Source organism: Otolemur garnettii, unplaced genomic scaffold, assembly GCF_000181295.1.
Source record: "Otolemur garnettii isolate 467f Iridium unplaced genomic scaffold, OtoGar3 scaffold00202, whole genome shotgun sequence".
NCBI lineage: Eukaryota > Metazoa > Chordata > Mammalia > Primates > Galagidae > Otolemur > Otolemur garnettii.
The window spans coordinates 67,271-73,713 of record NW_003852597.1 but is presented as its reverse complement, the minus strand read 5'-3'; positions in this window follow the sequence as shown (position 1 = coordinate 73,713).

Here is a 6,443-nt window from a genome sequence, read left to right as displayed (position 1 = left end):
CTCCCCCACGGAATGACAAAGGAGATATGTCAGAAGATACCATGCATAAACAAATGGCTGAAATGTCAGAAATAGAGTTCAAAATGTGGATGGCAAATGAGATGAATAAAATGAAGGGAAATATGGAAGCAGAAACCCAAAGAGTTGTGCAAAAGTTGTCTCAAGAAATTAATGAATTCAAAGACAAAATGACCAAGGATATGGACATAATGAGAAAGGAGATAGCAGAGCTCAAGGGCAGGAAAAAGTTATTCCAGGACCTCCAAAATACAGTAGAATCCTTCAGTAATAGAGTTGATCAGTCAGGACAAAGAATCTCTGAAATCGAAGACCAACCTTTTGAATGTTCTCAAATGTCCAAAGAGGCAGACGAATGGAGACCAAAAACTGATCATTCCCTGAGAGAGTTGTGAAAACCATTCCAAAAGATCAAACATTTGTCTTATAGGAATTCCTGAAGGAGAGGAGGATGGTCCTAAAGGCACAGATGCTCTACTCCAAGATACTATAGAGGAGAATTGCCCAAACATTGCAAGAGATACTGAAATTCAGATAGTAGACAGTTTCAGAACCCCAGAAAGAATCAATCCAAATAAAGCATCTCTTAGACACATTGCAATAAACTTTGCCAAAGTAATATGAACGAGAAAATTATGCAAGCAGCCAGACATAAGAAAAGCATCACCTACAAAGGGAGAAATATTACAGTCACTGCAGATTTCTCAGCTGAAATCTTTCAAGCCAGAAGAAGATGGTCATCGACTTTCAATCTCCTAAAACAAAACAGCTTCCAGCCCAGGACGTTGTATCTAGCTAAACTCAGTTTCATTTGTGATGGAGAAATCAAATACTTTACTGACATACAGATGTTGAAGACATTTGTCATAAGTAAACCAGCTCTCCATGATATTCTCAGACTCATCCTCCATAATGATCAGCACAATGGTCCACCACCAAAGTAAACTCACCCAGAAATTTCTTAACAAAACCTAATTCCCACAGTGGGGAAACAATTAAAAATATCCACCAGACGTGTGAAAAACATGACACCCAAAACACAACCACGCTTATCAGTTCTCTCAATTAATGTGAATGGCTTAAAATGTCCTCTAAAGAGGCACAGCTTGGCTAACTAGGTATAAAAACTCAGACCAGATATCTGTTACATACAAGAGTTTCATCTTACTTAAAGGATAAAAATAGACTCAGAGTGAAGAAATGGACATCTGTAATACAAGCAAATGGAAATCAGAAAAAAGCAGAGGTTGCAATTTTATTCACAGATACAATGGGCTTTAAGCCAACAAAGATAAGGAAAGATAAGGATGGTCACTACATATGTGTCAAGGGAAACACTCAACATGAAGACATTTTTATAATTAACATTTACGCACACTCCTGGAATGCTCAATTTATAAAGCAAACATGAGCAATTTGATATCTTCCTGCACTATAATAGTTGGAGTTTTGTAACAACTTTTTGGCAGTTTTGGATGGACCCTCCAAGAAAAAACTATACAAATTTTGAACTTAAACATGACACTACAACAAATGGAGTTAATAGACATCTACAGAACATTTCATCCATTCAATAAAATTGAAGACACATCCTTCTCATCAGCCCACAGATCATCCTCCAAAATTGGTCATTTCTTAGGACACAAGGCTAACCTCAGCAAATTTAACAGAATAGAAATTATTCCTTATATCTTTTTTTTTTTCTGAGACAGATACTCAATATATCGCCCTCAGTAGAGTGCCTTCGTGTCACAGCTCACAGCACCTCAAACTCGTGGGCTTAAGCGATTTCTTCCCTTAGCCTCCCAAGTAGCTGGGACTATAGGTACCCACCACAACACCTGGCTATATTTTGTTGTAGTTGTCATTGTTGTTTATTGGGCCCCAGCTGGTAAACAACAGTGTATGTGACTGGCACCCTATCCACTGATCTATGGATGCTGAGCCTATTCCTTGTATATTCTTGGACCATCTAGAAACAGAAAGTAAAATCTCTCATCAATCAGAAACAATAGAGGAGAAATAACAACAGACACCTCAGAAATCCAAAAAAATTCTTTATTGGTTACTACAAAAACTCTCTTCTCATAAATATGAAAATCTGGTGGAAATGCACCAATACCTGGAAGTATGCCACCTTCCTACACTCAGCAAGGAAGAATTAGAAATTCTGAATAGACCTATTATCAAGCACTGAAATAGCATCAACTATACAAAATCTCCCAAAAGAGAAAAGTCCGGGACTGGATGGCTTCACAACAGAATTCCACCAAACCTTTAAAGAGAAACTGGGACCTAACCTTTTCCAAAACATAGAAAAAGGAATACTTCGGAACACATTCTATGAAGCAAATATCACCCTGATCCCCAAACCAGGAAAGGACCCAACAAAGAAAGAAACTACATATCAATATCATTAATGAATAGCAATGCAAAAATATTCAATAAGATACTAGCTAACAGAATTCAAAAACACATCCAAAAATTCACACATCATGATCAAGTGGGTTTTATCCCAGGATTACAAGATTGCCTCAACATACATAAATCCATAAATATAACACATCACGTAAATAAAATAAAAAACAAAGACCATATGATTCTCTCAACTGATGCAGAAAAAGCTTTTCATAATATCCAGCACACATTCATGATCACAACACTTGTGAAAATAGGCTTACAAGAGTCATTTCTGAAACTGATAGAGGCCATATACAGCAAATCCACAGCCGATATCATACTGACTGTACGAAAACTGAAAACACTTCCACTCAAATCTGGAACTAGGCAAAGATACTCATTGTCTCCAATGCCATGCAACATAGTAATGGAAGTCTTAGCCATCACAATCAGGAAAGAGGGTGATCAAGCGTATCCAATTGGGGTCAGAGGAGATCAAACTCTCACTTTTAGCAGATGATATGATCCTATACCTGGAAAACCTCAAGGACTCAACTACAAAACTCTTAGAAGTGATCAAGGAACACAGCAGTATCTCAGGACACAAAATAAATCTTTTCAAATCACTTCCTTTTATATATGCCAACAATACTCGAGCCGAAAATAGAGTCAAAGACTCTTTTACAGCAGTGCCAAAGAAGATGAAATATCTGGGAATTTACCTAGCAAAGGACGTGAAAGATCTCTACAAAGACCACTATGAAATGCTGAAGAAAGAAATAGCCAAAGATGTTAACAAATGGAAAAACATACCATGCTCATGGCTGGGAGAATCCACATTGTTAAAATGTCCATACTACACAACGCAATTGACACATGTAATGCAATCCCTATTGTCATATTTTAAAGAGCTTGAAAAAATAGTACTTTGATTCATATGGAATTAGAAAAAACCTTGAACAGCCAATATATTACTCAGGAAAAAAAAGTCAGGAGGTATCACATTACCAGACTTCAGGCTATACTATAAATCTATAGTGACCAAAACAGCTTGGTACTGGCACAAAAATAGAGAGCTAGATTTATGGAATAGAATACAGAACCAAGAGATGAACCCAGCCACTTATTGTCATTTGATCTTTGATAAGCCCATTAAAAACATTCATTGAGGGAAAGATTCCCTATTTAACAAATGGTGCTGGGTGAACTGGCTGGCAACCTGCAGAAGAATGAAACTGGACCCTCATCTCTCACCATTAACAAAAACTGATTCTCACTGAATAAAAGATTTAAACTTAGGACGTGAAAATATGAAAATACTAGAAGAAAGTATAGGGAAAACGCATAAATAAATTGGCCCGGGAGAATATTTTATGAGAAGGACTCCCTTGGCAATTGAAAAAAACACCAAAAATTTATGACTGGGATCTGGTCAAACTAAACAGCTTTTGCATGGCCAAGAGCACAGTAAGTAAAGCAAACAGATAGCTTTCAGAATGGGAGAAGATTTTTGCAGGTTTTCCTCCTGACAAAGGACTGATAACTGGAATCCATGGAGAACTCAAACTAACCAGTGAGAGAAGAACAAATAGGGCGGCGCCTGTGGCTCGAAGGAGTAAGGTGCCAGCCCCATATGCCGGAGGTGATGGGTTCAAACAGAGCCCTGGCCAAAAGCTGCAATAAAAAAAAAAGAAAAGAAAGAAAGAAAAAGAAAAGAAGAGAACAAATAACCCCATTTCTATGTGAGCAAGAGACTAGAACTGAAACTTCTCTGAAGAGGACAGGTGCATGGCCCACAAACACATGAAAAAAATGTTCATCATCTTTTATCATCAGTGAAATGCAAATCCAAACCACTCTGAGATATCATGTAACTCCAGTATGATTAGTTGCAGTTAAAATCCCAAAACTAAAGATGTTGGTGTGGATGCAGAGAGAAGGGAATACTTCTACACTGCTTGTGGGAATACAAACTAATATGGCCTTTTTGGAAGGAAGTTTGGAGAATACTCAAGGAATTAAAAGCAATCCTACATTTGATCCTGCAAATCCTCTACTAGGCATATGCCCAGATGATGAAAAATCATTTTACAGCAAAGACATTTGCCCCAGAATGTTTATAACAGCTCAAGTCATAATTGCCAAGTCATGGAAGCAGCCCAAGTGTCCATCGACCCATGAATCGATTAACAAATAGTGGGATATGTACATGATGGAATACTATGCAGTCATAAAAAGATGGCAACTTCATGTCTTTTATATTTACTGGATGTAGATGGAGCTGGAACATATTCATCTTAGTAAAGTATCCCAAGAATGAGATAAAAGTATCCAATGTACTCTATAGTGCTATGAAATTGATATATAATCACCTACACATTCACATGAACAGTAAAACATAACTATAGTTCAAAAAGAAGGAGGGAAGAGGAGGTGGAGGGGAGGAGAGGGCAGAGGCCAGGAGGAGGGAGGGTATCTGCTGGGACCTCACCTAATGTGGGGTCCAATAATGCAATGGTACATTTCAAAACTATTAATAACTCAGTTTAAATGTCTTACCACAACAAATAAGCAAGTGAGGAGATGGTTATCTTAATCAGTTAAATGGAAGCCTTCCACATTGTATATTGAATCAGCACATTGTACCCCATAAATACACTAATTTATATACTTATGATTTAATAAAGGACAAAAAAACAGAACCATAAATAACAAAAGAATAAAAAAAGATTCTTAGCGGTCATGTTGCTCTGGTAATTTGACAGGCTTGCTGGTAACATCATGAAATCATAGAATCTTAAATGTGCAATGAGGGAAGTAAAGGCAGCAGGGGAGTCAGAGTTGATATAGATGGACTAAGGAAGGGCCAGTGGGCTGAAGGCCCCAGTGAAGTGGAAGGAATTGAGTGATTCTACTGCAAGGACAGGAACTAGTGGTCAGAGAACAGGATGTCTGTAAAGGTGACTTTAGAAGGGGGATAATTCTCAGGTAATGGAAAGGACCGGCTGTGGCCATGAGTGGCTGAAGTAGGATGTAGTTGCAGGGTACGCATTTCAGAAAAGTTTAATATCCAGGATACGCAGGACAGTCTCACAACTTGATAGCAAAACAAGCCCACAACCCCTGCCCGACAAACCCAAACCCAAGCCAATACAAAGGAAAACAAACAAACCTCCCAAAAATCTAATTTCAAAATGAGCAAAAGACCTGAAAAGTTCATTTCTCAAAAGGAGATATAGATGACCAACAGGTATATGAAAAAAATGGTCAACACCACTCATCAGGGAGATAGAAATCAAAACCACAAGGAGATATGACCTTTCCCTGATCAGAATGACTACTATCAAAAAGACACAGGCGGCACCTCTGCCTCAAGGACTAGGGTGCCGACCCACATGCTAGAGGTGGTGGGTTCAAACCCAGCCCTGGCCCAAAACAAAAAAGAAAGACAACCACCAAAGCTGGTATGGATGTGGAAAAATGTGTTCCTTTATACACTGTTGATGGGAATGTATATTATGGAAAACAGCTGGGAGGTCGCTCAAAAAATTAAAAGTTGAACCGCCACCCTATCATCCAGGAACCCTACTAAGTAGGTAGCAAAAGTAAGTCAAATTAGTATATCAATGTGGTCTCTGCACTCCCATATTTACAATAGCCAAGAATGGTATCAACCAAGAATAGACACAATAGCCAAGAATGGGATCAACCTCAGTGTCCATCAATGGAAGAAGGATCAGGAAAATGTGGTGTGGGTACAGAATGGCATACTCTTCAGCCATAAAAAGAATGACATCCTGTTCTTTGCAGCAACGTGGACAAACCCGGTTAAGTGCAATAACCAGGCACAGAGAGCCACATGCCCTATGATCACACTCATTTCAGAAATCTAAAGGAGTTGACGTTATGCAAGGACAGAGTAGGATAGTAGTTACCAAAGGCTGGGAGAGGTCGGGGGAAGTGAGATGGGGAGAGATTGGTTCATGGCTACATATGACAGTTCGATAGGAGGAATAAGTTCTGAT